General features: G+C 44.2%; 1 protein-coding gene across 3 annotated transcripts in view; it reads left to right on the top strand.

The window, feature by feature from the left end:
- The first annotated feature begins 387 nt into the window (after positions 1-387).
- Positions 388-15,085, top strand: part of PAG1 (phosphoprotein membrane anchor with glycosphingolipid microdomains 1) — a 110,063-nt gene continuing 95,365 nt past the window's right edge. Inside the window, exons 1-2 of one of the 3 annotated variants that reach the window (XM_040546146.1) lie at positions 432-512; positions 4,072-4,162. The gene's annotated coding sequence lies outside the window, so the exon portion shown is untranslated. Of the gene's footprint in view, positions 513-4,071; positions 4,163-15,085 lie in introns of all 3 variants that reach the window. The other 2 variants (XM_040546145.1, XM_040546144.1) reach the window with 2 other exon arrangements.

Below are 15,085 nucleotides of genomic sequence, written 5' to 3'. Positions count from 1 at the left end.
GCATTCTGCCTCTGCAGCCTTTCCTGCCGTTGCTCTCAGAGCGCCCTGCACTCGGTCCTTGCACTTCTCTGCACGGTGAAAAACGCGGCGACCCCTTCCACTTCGATACCTGCTTCCAACACTAAAACCCCCGCCCATGACCTACCCGGAGGTCCTTTTTGTCCTAACACCTGTCCTTACCAGCCACGCTCGCGGAGCGGAAAAGCAAAATAATCATCGTCATAATAAAAAATAAAAAAATTATAATCATAAATAATAAGAAGAATAAAATTCCTCCTCTCCTTCCCTTCCAGGCTGCCCACCGCGGGGACATGCGCACTCTCCGCGGGCCGCGCTCCGGCCCCCCCCGACCCTCCCGGCGGGCGGAGGAGGAGGAGGAGGAGGAGGAGGAGGAGGGAGGGGAGAGCACCGCGCCGCAACTTGCTGCTGCTCCTCCTCCGTCGCCGCTGCCCGGCCCCTGCGGGCAGCGCTCCGCGGGCTGCAGGCGGCATCCGCGGGGCCGGCGCCTCCCGGTGAGTCGGGGCTGCGGGGGGCTCGGGGAGGCGCGGGGGGCTCGGGGAGGCCGCCCCCCTCCCCTGTCCGGGCTCGGCGGCCATTTGGGGGCGAGTTCCCGCAGGATGCGGCCCCGCGGCTGCGGGCACGGCGTTGTGCGGGTGCCCGGCCGCCGGGATGCGCGGCGCTTGCGGGCTTCGTTCGGCTGGGTTTTGGGTCGGCTGACAGAGCCCTCCGGCTCTGCTCCTCCGCTTGGGAACTCTGGAAACACAGGAGGAGGCGACCGGGGTAAAGCTGGGGCCGCTTTTGGAGGTGCTAGGGGCAAAAGGAGCTCGCTGCCGAAAGTTGGGCTGCCCCGGTGTGCCATGCGCTAATGGCCCCAATTAGCTGAAGAGAGCGCCGCAGTGATTCGTAGGTGCCTGAACTATAACGCTCTGAGTGATAGAGCTCTTTAACCTTTCTTTCTAATCTGCCCCGCCGAGATTTGGGTTTAAGCAGAGTCATATATCATCTGTGGTGCTGAATGCTTGAGTTGATTGCGTTTGTAAAAGGAGCGGGCTTTGAAATAATACGGAGCCATTAAGCAACAAACGCAGGGAAAGTGACAGTGAGAGAGAGCAGAGAGAAAATTCTGGCAGAAGAGATTTTTCCCCTTCCTGCCAGACAGGCTCGATTAACTTTTATCCAGAGTTCTCATTTTATTAAATGAAACTTCAAAAAATAAGCGTGCTGTGTGAAACCAGAAGCAAGTCTTACTTCATCCTGTTGAAAGTCTGTGTTGCAGGTAAATTATGATTGAAGTCACGTCTATTAAGAGAATTTGCAAAAACAAGCTCTGCTTAAGATACCTAGTACGTAAATGGAAGTACTTTGTTATTGTGTTTGTTTCCTTTAGATGATACAGAAGCAGAAACTGCAGGGTTTCAGATTTTACATCTTTAAAAATGTTATCCTGATAAACATTCCTGTGTGTGAGGGGTACAGCTTCGTTATAGCAAAAGTGCCTCCCCTTACTGGAAAAGTGATTTATTCAGCTGTGAGCTTATTTAACAAGGGCCAAATTCTGCAGCCTGTAGCGCATCTCATGTAAGGGGTGAGAGGTTTTTGCTCTTGTCAAAAAAAAAAAAAAAAAAAAAAAGCGAGTACAATATGCGTGGCATCTTGCAGGCCTGAAGTACAAGAGCAGTTCTATCTTTAACCGGTATTTCAACACAGAATTTTATTAACATAAAATCAATATTCAGGTCAGCAATGAGGATCTGCAACTTTTGAATGAGAAGCTGATCTGAAGGCAGCACGTTGCTTATATGAGTAAAGGTTGTGGGATGTGACACTCGACGAGCTCATCTATCTCTTATTAAGTTCCTTTTATGAAATGTCACTTAATGAGGAACAAAGGAGGTAATCTATTGCATTTTAAGGCACAGCACTCCTCAAAAACCTCATTGCCAGGCACTTGAATCTGCCTTTAGATCATGTATTGTATGCAAATGACTACTGCTACTAGATAACTTACTCTCTAAACCTATCCTATTATTAAAGTTATATTGATCAGAAAGCAGCAACTGGACTTCAATCCTAAATAAGAAATGCTTGATAATCTAGAAGTAATTTATATTTTAAGAAGCACTATGCTGAGGAATTCACAAGAAATGCATTGAGTTTTCCTTGCTGGCTGTGCAGTGGCATTTAGTTAACGAACACTTTCCTGGGGCAGTGCTGACTTCATTGACAGACAAAGGAGTTAAATCCGTTTATCAGCTCATTGATGCTGATGGTGAAGTGCTGGAGAGTTCAGTGGCTGGAACAGGACACATATAGTCCTTATCCTTCCAGTGGGGACAGAGGTGGAAAACGCAGGGGCTTTTTCACAGTAGTTCCAGCGCTGTATCATTTGTAACTGCAAAATACGATGCAAGAATAAGAGTAATGGACCAAGTAGACTGGAAGACGTTGTTTAACGTTTAATTGAAACAATAAATCATTCAAAACAGCATGATGCTGCAGCAATGCCACTGCTTCCGGGTGTTTTGAACCCAGCAGGTGTTGTGATCCAGGTGGGAGCAGTTTGCTGCGGTGCCGGTAGCTCAGCCCCAGGACCCCTCTGCCCAGCTGCGGCTCTGCTGGGATAACCCCCTTGCAAATTGGGGTGTTTGCAATCCAAGGATACAGGAGCTGTCTTGGTGCTATCCATTGCAGCCTGTATATTGTGTATAACAATGCCACAAACGTCTGTTCTGGTGAGGGAGGAGGTTTGGGACGGCTTCTTCCTCAGGCAAAACGCACGTTTGTAAGCGTTCGTATCATCAGATATGGCTTATGCTGACTAAAACATGGAAAGGGCAAGCAGCACACACTCATTTCTGTAGTACTGCTGGTAGTAAACTCTAGACTTTGAATCCACTGCATATTCGTGAGGACTTGTGCAGGCCCTGTAGAAACCTGCTGCATGCGGCAGGAAGCTTAAGCCTGAAGGCTTAAGTCTGAAGGTTCAGGTGCAAATTTACTGAAGGGAGTTGAGACCCACTTAGTTGCTGTTCCCCCATCTCCACCCTCGTATCTCTCATGCTCTGAATTGGTGTGTTCCAGGGCTTCGCTGCAGGTCTCTCAGGGCACGTGCCACGTACTGCTTGCCTGGTCCCTGGGTGAGGAAGCCCTGTGTGCCGGGCAGGCAGCGCTGTGTTGTGCAAACTGCTCATGGACCAGGGTCAGCAGGAACCCACAGCTGTTCAGCAACTTATTCGAGGGCAGAAGCAGAAAACCCCTCTGTAGTTTCACCCTGCTTGTCTTCAGTGGGAAAGCATTTTATTTTACAACACTGTCTCCACAGTTACTTGGGCAAACTGTGGCACCGGAGCCAGCAGCATCAGTCAAATCTGACAAGCAACATACCCCTCTATGGGAAGGAGCCTGATTCAGCGCCGCAGTTTGGGGATGCTGGGTGCATGGGAGAAGGTGGGGGGGGAGTTTCTGCAAAAGGGCACTAAGCAGCCAGGTTGTCAGGTGAAAATGAATGACAGGAGGCGTTTCCTCACTTCATGTGTGTGGTATAACCAAGGTTTAATTAAAACAGTGATGGTAGATTATTAGGGCAGATAAATACTGCCTTGTTACAGCCCTCTTGGGTCGTATGTAAGCAGTATTCGTTTTAGAAAGGATGAATGAACAGTCAGTGTGGAGGATAAAGATCAGCATTGTTAATTGCTCTGGAAGTCTTCCGTGGGAAAGTATCAACTCATGAGGAAAGATACTGTCCATAAATGCCATTTAAATATTTACATAGCTCAAGGATAAAATTTCAATATTAAAGCCATGTGAGTACAAAGTCATGTTTCGGGTCCTGTTGGAGATAACCAGGACTTGTACAGCTGGGCTTGGTCAGTGGGTAGTGTATTGGTTGTGCTGTGTTTCCAAATGCTTTGCTGGCAGTAACCAAGAGCTCTTCTTCAGTGCAACCTGTGAAAAACCTTTAATTGTCCTTGTTTAAATACAGATTTAAAATTTAGATACTTGGGAGACTACATTTGCTTAAAGTCTTGTGCTTCAGATGTGGTTAACTTCTAACTTTCGGTGTTCCAGGGAAAGAAGCATGCAAGTCACCATTATCTAAGCTAGGTGCATGGTGATTGATCATCCACTTACAGTTTGTGGCTGTTGATAAGTCTGCAGGGTAAGAATGAATAGTTCAGATGGGAAAGGTTTTTTTTGTTTGTTTGTTTTTGTTTTTTCCTCTGTTATAAGTAATTGGAAATGGTAGGAATTGTTCCTGTGCTGATCATTGATTTTGTAGTTCTCGCAAAAGGTTGTGGTTTTTTGTTTGTTTGTTTGTTTGTTTTTGTCATTTTCCAGTTCTCAGAATGTGGTACTCTTTAAAAAATCTGTCTGCTTTCATGTAAACATGATGAGGGTGAGCCTTTGAAAACATATCTTAGCTGATGTCGATAAACAAACTAGCTTGGCCAGGGTAAATCTTTTCATCTAACTTAAAGAGCCACACTGTAATGAGGTAAATATAGATGTACTTAATGTGCTCCTTTCATCCAAATACATAACAAACCCCTTAAAGTACTGCAAACAAATCTAAAATGGATTTCTAAGTGGCTTTCTTTGTGATACTGGAGCAGTTTAGTCTAGCCAGGGTAAGACAGGAGTAGAATTTATTCCTGGAGTCGTGGAGGTGCTGAGGGGAGTGCTGGCCTAAATGGGAGGGGGCAGAGAGCATGTGGGAGACCCAGCTCTTCTCCTGCAGTTCTATGAAAAAGGCAGAAAATGCTTATTCTAAAATGTGTTTTTTGATGAGCCTGTCCCCAGACTCATCCCTTTGGAAGGCAGTTTGCAGGTGACCCTTCGCTAGCTGGAGGAACCAGCAGAGTTCCTACATGTCTCCCCCTCAGCAGCCGCCCAGCTGCACCACAGGGCAATGTCCCCTCAGGGAACAACTGTCATCCGTCCCCTCAACATGGCGTCTGCGCGGCCTCCTGCAAGGCAGCTGCAGGTGGCAAGCGGTGGCTTGGAGTTACGCTAACGTGCTGGGGAGGCTCGTTCTGCAGGGCATGTCCTGGCTGTGCCTGAAGCCTCGCTTCATGAAGTAGCTGAATCACAGTATCATATGGGTTGGAAGGGACCTTTAAGATCTTTTGATTCCAACCCCCTGCCATGGGCAGGGACACCTCTCACTAGACCAGGTTGCCCAAAGCCCCATCCAGCCTGGCCCTGGACAATTCCAGGGATGGGGCATCCACAGCTTCTCCAGGCAACCTGTGCCAGTGCCTCACCACCCTCTGAGTGAAGAATTTCTTCCTTATATCTAAGTCCCCCCTCTTTTAGTTTAAAGCCACTCCCCCTTGTCCTATCACTGCACTCCCTGACACAGAGTCCCTCCCCAGCTTTCCTGTAGGCCCCCTGTAGGTACTGGAAGGCCACTGTAAAGTCTCCCCAGAGCCTTCTCTTCTCGAGGCTGAACAACCCCAACTCCCTCAGCCTGTCTTCACAGGAGAGGTGCTCCAGCCCTCTGATCATCCTCATGGCCCTCCTCTGGATTTGCTGTAATAGGTCCATGTCCTCCTTGTGCTGGGGTCCCCAGAGCTGAGCGCAGCACTTGAGGTGGGGTCTCATGAGAGTGGAGCAGAAGGGCAGAATCCCCTCCCTCACTCTGCTGGCCACGCTCCTTTTAATGCAGCCCAGGATGCAGTTGGCTTTCTGGGCTGCAAGTGCACATTGCCAGCTCATGCTGAGTTTCTTGTCAACCAACACCCCCAGGTCCTTCTCCTCTGAGCTGCTCTCAATAGCTCACTAAAGGTGGCCTCAGGGCCACCTTGACACCCATGGTGACACCCACTGAGGTATGACAGTGGCAGTGTTGGTGACATTGGCAGTACCATGTTGGTTGGAACTTGCGGGAAAGGGGTTTTGAAAGAACAGATCAAGAACAATCTGAAGGTGTGACAGAAGGTTTGATTTTCATTTCTAGACTTCCAGGATGACTGTTTTCAATCACATCATTTTAAAATAGATTATCAGCTTACTGTGGAAAGCATGCTAGGCAAATATAAACATTTGGTTCCATTGTCCTTGCTTCATGAGGAAGACCACCACACAATGTTTGTATATTCCGTATCACAAAATGAATCTTTGGATCTTCAAAAATTTAAAAAGTGCAATTTAAAATATGTAAAGGAAAATGCTTTGTTTTGAAAATGATAAACCCTGTTTGGGAGAAAAAGACCATAGCTTGGTGTTTTCTTTCTGACCAGGAAAAATTCAGCTCCATTTCATTCAACTCTGGAATAAAATTCCATTCAAAGCTGGGTGATACGTTTATAAGATCTTGAAAATTAGACTGTTTAGACAACTATGTTAGCATAATTACAGAAATTGTTCAGGATGACCTTTTTCTTTGCTGAGATGTTGATGAGTAGGAGGCAATATAAAGAATGATTTCTTTGAGTTGGAGGAATGTTGTGAAATAGCTTTAAATCTAGCAGATTCTTGTACTTTAAAAACATATCAGTGATTTACTGATGTCCAGATTCAGCTCACCATTTGACACCACGAATAGTCAGACATCCAATTTAGCCCGTGTCTGGTTGCGTTGTGTCATGTGTACAGAAGTGAAACGTATTAAAAACTGTTCAGCTTTGGATGTGTTCATCTGGGGATTTACTCATAAATAATTGATAACCCTCTGAAACAAAATCTCTTCATTACTCCTTGGATTGCTCACCTCGTCCCTCCTGCGCTCATTGTTCTTGTAGACGCAGGGGAAGAAAGAGGCACTGCTTTAATGAAGGTGTACGTCAGCCTCCAGTGCTCCTTTCAAAAGGTCACCCACCTAAACAGGGGAAATGAAATGCATGACAACAGATAAACATTTTATTGTCCTGTGGAGAAATGTGGCATTTCAGTGTTTTAGAAGAACCACTTAGCTGTTGTATTTAAGACTTCTTTTCATCCTATCATAGGAGCAGTGCTTATGATGAATTACCAAATCAATGAAATGTTTGCATCTAGTGCCCTGCAGGATAGGACATCAAATTAAGGGCTATTTGATGTGCAGTACCAATTATAACTGTGATATTTGGGCTTGATCTTTCAAGATTTTACTGCTGTTAAGTATCCTTGCTCAGACTGTTGACTGCAGTGGAGCAAGTCTTTGCTTTGTGAGCAGTGGTTTCTCAGTGGAGTAAGGGTTTGCATGATTGAACTCCTGTTTACCAGACGTTGAAGCATAATGATGAATTTCCTTTCTTGTGAAAAATGAAAGCCTTTCTGCTACCCACAGATCTAATAAAGTGTATTTGATTTGATCTAACAAAATCTCGTTTTAATGGAAAAAGTGTCTTAATGTAAGATAAGTTCATCTTTCTGATGACTTGATTGCTTCAGAGTTATTAGCCAAGGTCTGTAGCAGTCTTTAATGGTGCTAATATTTGCTTGCAGTTTAATAGCCCTAACTAGTGCTAATGTACAGGAAATGTTCAAATCACATAATTAAGAGAACCCTAACAAATCTTACAGCTATTTTAATGTGAGGTTTCAGATATTAGTCTTGTTTAATTGAAAAGTGAACACTGTAAAGGCTTTGTCAGTCTGCTGTTTCAGTATGACAGCACGTTCTGTGGAGTAAACACAACTCCCAGAGTGCTGATTCCAGCTTTCAGCTTCAGACAGGAGTCATAGCTCAAACACTTCCATTTTTGCCTGGCAGAAGTGTGCATCTGTGGTGTTATCTGAATTTGTGTCTTCCAAAAACAATACTGGTTTCAATCAAATAAAACAAGAAAAAAGAATCTGGAATAGTCACGTTCTGCCTGATACTGGAGAAAAGGAGGCTTTCACTCCTTCTTCTGTAAACCAAAAGATTAAGCTTGCTTATAAAGGATTAACAGAGCTCTCTTCTGTTAATTCGTAGTGGTGTAGTCAACGTGCCTGATTCTACATCAGTGGAAAATCCATTATCAGTCAATGGGAATTTTACAGCTGAAGCCAAAGGGATTAGAGGCTCATCATTTGGAAGTGACTGAAGGAGAGAAAGACCTGGGTATGCTTGTTGTCACATGGCTGTGAGCCACCACCAGGGTACGGCCGCCAAAATTGGCAAAGCAAGTCCTAGGTTGCTTCAGGCAGGCTATTTCAAGACATGTATGAAAGGACACGGGGCAGGGCTGTGCAGAAACCTTACCCGGGATGACGCTGAGCATCCTTGTTACTCACCTGCAGTAACTCACAAAGCAGAAAGGGTATGCAGAGAAAGGTGATCTGAAGTCCTGTGGATTGTACCATGGTGGGGAGAATTAATGTGAATTAAGGACCCTGGTTTGAGGAGGTCAGACATCCAGGATTTGGGAAGAGACATGGAGAGTGGCACAGATTTAGGAATGAGGGCTGTGTAGGAGCACTGGTGCCTGCACCATGCTGCTGCTCCCTGTCACCCAGCGACATTGTTTTAAGAGACCGGAGAATAAGGGAGAGGTGGGAGGAACTTGCTCAGTTTTGAGGGTGGCATCCTAGCAAATTACACAGCCTGTAAAAGTTTCTTCTTAATAAATAATTGCTACTTTTCCTTATAGTAGTGTGTGTGGACCAGTGTTCGGACTATTAGAGCATGCCATAAGAAAACCCGTAGTTCCACAGTGCTTTAATCAGGAATATTCATCAAGCACATTCCTAAACATAATTTTTCTTTCCTTTGAAATGCTGTCATTGAGCTTAGTTTAAAAGTAGCTCTGATCCAGAGCCTAGTTCTGGACAAAAGTCCCCATGACTTCTGCTGCAGCATTTGGCAGATACATTTCCAAGGATGGTAATTAATACATCACACACACAAAAAAAAACCAAAACTGTTCAGAGTAAAAATTACGTTTCTTACAGTGATTTGGTAAATGTAGATGTATTGTTTTTATCTGTTATAATAGGCAAGATTGTGTAATTCATTTTGGCAATTACAGAGATTAAATTAATTTCATTTTCCTTTATTCTTGTTAAATGCAAAATAATTGAGCCCACATCATGGAAGGTTGGGGCATTGCTGTTTGTAGCTTTATCATTTATTAATCTAATGCATTAGATGAGAGGCTTTATAGATCTGCTTGCCTAAGGAAAAAGAAGAGGAAAATAGATAAAGGCCAAACTGGATCTGTGTATTCTGCCTCACACTTTGAGGTACTGTCAAACTGTTGCCTTATTCTTATCATGTTTCTGTAAGAAAGAACACTTCCCCAGAACAGCGACCTAATGCTTAAACAGTCTGAATATGCCCAGATTTGGGCAGGCCCTCCCTGTCATGCTGCTCACGTAGGGATGTAACTTTGTAATGGGACAGGCAAAATAAACTACAAACAAGCATGCCACAGAAAGGTATGTTTAGTACTATCTTGGCCATCTTAATTGGCTGTCCTAGTTACAGGAGGAAGCCTGTATAGTATTGGCCTAATGTAGGCTGTGTTGTCGTAATCAGCTCAGAAGTGACAGAAGTGCTCTTCTTTCTTACCTTGATGTAGCTAGAGGGGGGTTGAAAATTGGATATTTCTCTCTGCCTCTGCAGCTCCAAGTAGCCCTGACACTGCCAGCCACGGATTAGTAAAATAAATCCCTCATGTTGATAGTTAAGTGGAAAGTAAAAAGAACATTTTCTGCTTTTTTTTTTCTTTCCTTTTTTTAATGTGTCATTTGTTGGCTGGTACAGTGACCTCCATTTCATGACTCTTGTGATGTGACTTGTCACAGAGCTTTTCTGCGGGGATTAATTCATCACACAAGGGAGTAGTGGCATGTGACATTATGCATATGGACCTTAGGTAAATGGTTGCCTATAGTCCTCCTATAATGAGTCTGTACTTAAAGTGTTATCTATTCATGCAGTTTGACTTTTTGATGTGATTTTCATTCCTTCTTGTTTTCTCTCTTCTTTTAGCTATGTCCTTGGTAGTCAAATGTGATGCGTTTATATAAGCACCTCTTAGTGTTGCCAGTGTAGACGATTTGGAAAAAAATATTCTGTCAATTAATGACATGAAATTTGCCAATGTATTGGAAAACATTTTTGTGCTAATTATGTAGAGGTATGGTACAGCAGTTCATTTTTCCAGGGTGTCTTGGTTGGCAATCTGTCAAATCTTTTAAATTGTGGCTCCAGTCAATTTTATTGGCTGAAGTGAAAGCAAGAATTAATTTTTCTTTCCGTTCTTAAGATATCACTTCATACTCTTGATTTACATTTCAGCATCAGCTGTGTATTTTAATGTGTGAGGGAACCCTGCAGCCCTTCCTCACTTGTGACTCCTCTAATTTTATTTAACAAGTCCATCTTGTTTCTGAGCAGCACACACTCCAGAAGTTGATTAGTGTTAACAGTCAAATAAGTTGTGTGGAAAAAAGTGATGTCTGTATCTGGTTACGTGAGTAAATTATGGTGCAGGCTGTAACCAGTATGAACTGATGGATGTTGGTTTCCAGGTGACTCTGTTAGCATCTTCCTGAGCAGTTTTGTTTACAAACAGAGAAGTGCTGGAGAAAGCAAACTAGCCTAGAAGCAAAGGATTGATTCCCATCCCCTCCCCAACCCACCCCCCCCCCCAAAAAAAAAAAAAAAAAGAGATAGTTATAAGGAAATTAGCTAAATTATTTACTCAGCAAAGCAGGCAGCCAATAGCTGAGCATTTATGTGTTTACCATATCTTCAGCGTTCAGGCACAGCGTGTGCACGTAACGTGGTGCAGTTTGTTCTTGACAGGCACGTTAACATCAGCAGGTTCAGTCAGCAGCCTCCAGAGACAGCTGGGGTGGGCTGACAGGAGAGGCCCAGGCTGTGAAACGTGTGATGGGACCCCCAAACTCTTATCTGGGCAACCAACAAAGGAGGGAGGCCTCACCTGCCTGGCCACCTGGTTTCCAGCAGTGTCAGAGATGCTGGCAGGGTAGGGCAGGTCCTGGGGAGGTGACTTAGGGTTTCATTGCCATACATGGAGCACAGGGCCGGGAAGTGCTGGAGCCATCCAGCAGTGCAGGATGTGGCTCGATGCAGGAGTGAGGTGGCCCGAGGAGCTGGGTAGAGTCACCCTGGGGAACCACAGCCCTGCAGACGTGGATCTCATGCTTGGCTGTCCAGGAACCTGGAAACGCTTGGTTGATTTTTGTCACTTTGATTCCACCAGCTGTGGGAATTACTGACATTGGACAGTGGTAAAATTACCAGGAGTTGTCAGTTTTAATCAGCAACCAAGAATATTTTATTCGGGATATACATATACTAACATTTTCTGAAAACTTGTTTTCATTTGGTTTTCTGAACAGGGCAGAAATTATATTTTGCAGTGCTGTGATTCCATAGGAACAAGAACTTCCAAGGCTTCGCAGCTGCTGTGTTCCATGCAGAAAGATGCATCCTCTGCTCCGCAGAGCAGTAGTCTTTTCTATATTAATTTTGAGCTTGTATACTTAATTACACTGACGATTAAGAAACAGTAACAGCTTAAACAGGAAAGACTTCCTTTCACTGGAGTCTAGACTAATAGAATTAATTAAAAAACATCAACAACAACAACAACTAATTTCTGTGTTTAAGCTATCTGTCAATAGATAATAATCAGTTTTCTGAGGTGTAACTCTGAAATGTTAGTTTTCATCATTTAATAAAAATCATACACCCTGCAGTTCATCAGTAACTGACACTCAGAAAGATTGAATTCAGAAAAAAATAAGTGTGAAGATAGTTGTGGGTAAATGACCAGAACTGAGAGATTAATACCTTTTAAACACCTAGTCACCTGGTTTTATTAGTACTGCAGCACCTGTGGTGTGTGTCTGTATCAGGATGATTTTATGCAGGTAGGAGCAAGCTCTTGCAAAAAATTCATTTATTTTAAGTCAACTGTTCTTTAAAGAGTGAGGTTTCTGTGGCGGGGAGAAGTGCAGTACTGCTTCCTCTCCCTGCAGCTGGTGTTTCAGTCTAAAAGCAGAAGGGTGCTGAAGGCACATGCTGCAAACTTGCTTTTTCCTTACCCTTCTACGTCATCCTCTCTAATGGATTTTTGTCCCTCAGCTCTGGCAGTGCTGGGGGTTTGATACAGTAAGGGGTTAACTTCCAAAAGCGTAGCCTGGCAATTTGGTGTGTACCAAACTCAATTAGGGGATGCTGATGCTGCAGGCAGTTCTTGGAGGTGGATGTAGCTAACATGGGATTTAGGACTAGAGGTAGTTTATATTCTGACAGAGGTGCCTGGCTTCTGGTGAGCCACTTGTGCCTGTGGCTGGCCCTGGCTGGTCAGTGCTGTGTCCAGGGGATGTCAGCTTCAGCTGCATTACAGACAGTAGCCACGAGCTGTCCCACATCCAAAATTTAAACATGGGAATGACTGGGAACAAGGGGAAGTGCCAAGTCTTGTACTTGGGGAGGAACAACTGCAGGCGCCCAGATGTGTTGGGGGCCACACAGCTGGGAAGCAGCTCTGCAGAAAAGGACCTGGTGGTCCTGGTGGGCAGCATGTTGAGTGCAAGTCAGCAGTGTGCACTTGAGGCAATGAATTGGTATCCTGGCTGCATTAGGCAAAGCATTGCCAGCAGGTTGAGCGAGGAGATCCTTCCCCTCTCTATGCTCAGCTCTGGTGAGGCCACACCTGGAGTGCGGGGTCCAGCTCCCCAGTACAGGAAACACACGGGCATACTGGAGAGAGCCCAGCGAAGGGCCACGAAGATGATAAAGGGATGGAGCACCTCAGATATGAGGAGAAGCAGAGAGAGCTGGGACTGTTCAGCCTGGAGAAGAGGAGGCCCAGGGAAATCTCATCGATGTCTATAAATACCTGAAGGGGGGGTGCGTAGAGGTCAGAGCCAAGCTCTTTTCAGTGGATCCCAGTGACAGGACAGGAGGCAATGGGCACAAACTGGAACACAGGAGGTTCCCTCTGAACATCAGGAGGCAGTTCTGTACTGTACGGGTGACTGAGCACAGGCTGCCCAGGGGGGGTTGTGAAGAATTTGTATATATCTCCCTGCAGATCATCAGAAGCTGCATGGGCATGGTCCAAGGCAACCCACTCACTCCAGGTGTCCCTGCTTGAACAGAGGGCTGGGAGCAGATGATCTCCAGAGGTTCCTTCCAACCTCAGGCATCCCGTGATTGTGTGGCCGTACCAACTCCTTTCACAAGCAGCTGTGCTGGATGAGTGGTAGGACCACCTCTGGGCCATCTTCTGTGCAGACAGACTTTTTTTAGAGCGCCTGCTCTTAAATAACGGTTCCCTAGTTTGTTCCTTAAAAACTTTGAAATGATTCTCCACTCTCACCCAGAAAAGGATACTAATATATCGTTTCTACCTCTTATCTGCTTCTCAGTTCATTCCTGTTTTTTCTCCCTTGGTTTTCAAAACAGAAAAATCTCATGTGTGTGCATTGGGTTGGTTGTTCAGCAGGGAAGCAGGTTGTCATTTTCTTCTGTTCCTGCAGGATGTATACAAAAGAGCAGGTTTTTCATCCCTGTTGTGACCATGTATGTGAAAAATAAGCAGAAACCTCATTCTTAGCAGTGACTTGAGTCTGTAAATGTTTATTGTGCAAGTCCCTTGTATGGCTTTTTCTAAGTATTGCTTTTTCTCAAAAGCCCATTTTTTACTAGCTGTGTTTGTGCATCATTTGTAGCCAGCATTGTGCCACGTTTGTCTCCATGGAATAACAAACTAGGTGGTGAGCTTGGCTGTCGTGCTGATAGCCCATAAACAGTATCATAGCCAAGATGCAAGGCAGGAGACTTTTATCAACACAGACCTACAAAGAGCGTTTTTGTTGTGAAACACAAAGGTGTGCCACTGAGTTTGTTTCTTCCTTCTGACAGAGCTAACAGCAGCTTGCAAACAACACGCAAAATGTGCAGCTTTTTATGAAAGTGGAAGAAACAGAGACGTTATCAGTGACCTTAGCTTTCTCATTTTGTTTTGCAAGCTAATTTTGTATTAATTGCAGGCACAGCTTTTGTCGTTGTCCATCGGGCAATGGCAGTGGAGTTACCCTTTGACTATTGATGTCCAATTTGTTTTTATCCCCTGACTCTCTATTTGAAGAATAAAGACTGAAACATTTTTCATATTAATTTGTTTCTTATTTGGGATTTTCAAAGTTGGCAAAGAGACTTCACAGATATATTGGTGCTGCCTTCTCAGTGTAAATAGTATTGCTCAAGCATGATCCTTGGTGACTGGGAGACTTTCCAGGTCAGGGATGAAGTTGTTTGAGGTGGAAAAGGAGCAGTCTTAACGTAAGTTGTTTGATTTTCCTGAAGGAGAAGGAGAGCTGCCATTTTAGAAAAGGATGAAATCTAAGCCTTTACTAAGTCCCCCCCAAGTTACAGGCATGCACGAGAGCCATTTAAATTCTGTATGTACCTGCAATATCAGAAACTTCCAAAGAGAAATGACTGCATATGTGATACTGTGGCTAAGACCTTTGTGAGATGCATAATGGGTGAATTTTTATTTTTTTTTTCAAGATTTGAACTGAGAAGTGGATGCAAACTTTGGTAGGAACAAGTTTAACCAAAGGAGGAACAGATATTTCTTCCTGCAGAAAACAGATTTCATTTTTTGGTTTTGGTACCTGTAGCCTGTGGTGTGGGAAGAAAAAACACTTGGCAGGATTGGAATTCATACAGCATTTTAAGTCATTTTCACATGTTTAGAATGGTTAAAAAACAAATCACGTTGTTAAAAGAAAAGGCTGCAAAAGTTGTCAGGCCAAATGTACTTCAACAATAGCTGTTGAGGAGATGTCCTTGATAACTGAAGAATATGTGGATTTTAAAAACATGGTAATTTGTATGTTGATACCCTATTATGGTTTTAAAGGGATTATGCATACAAACTCCTCGGTGCAGAGAGGTGGTTGCATGTATAAAATGACACTTGGTGCTACATTTGCTCTTTATTGTATGAGGTATATTTACTTTTAGTTTCATTCATGTAGAAATGGTACATTCCTAACACTGAGAAGTATTCTGATGTTTCCCTCTTTCTATTGCAGCAAATTGATAAGAAGTATACTCTGAATTGATAAGAGCTAATATCTGAAGCTAATAAGAAATTTTATCAGATTTTTTTTTCTGTTG

This window comes from Cygnus olor, chromosome 2, assembly GCF_009769625.2.
Source record: "Cygnus olor isolate bCygOlo1 chromosome 2, bCygOlo1.pri.v2, whole genome shotgun sequence".
Lineage (NCBI taxonomy): Eukaryota > Metazoa > Chordata > Aves > Anseriformes > Anatidae > Cygnus > Cygnus olor.
Note: the sequence above shows the minus strand (reverse complement) of the source record. Positions and strands in the feature narration are given on the sequence as shown.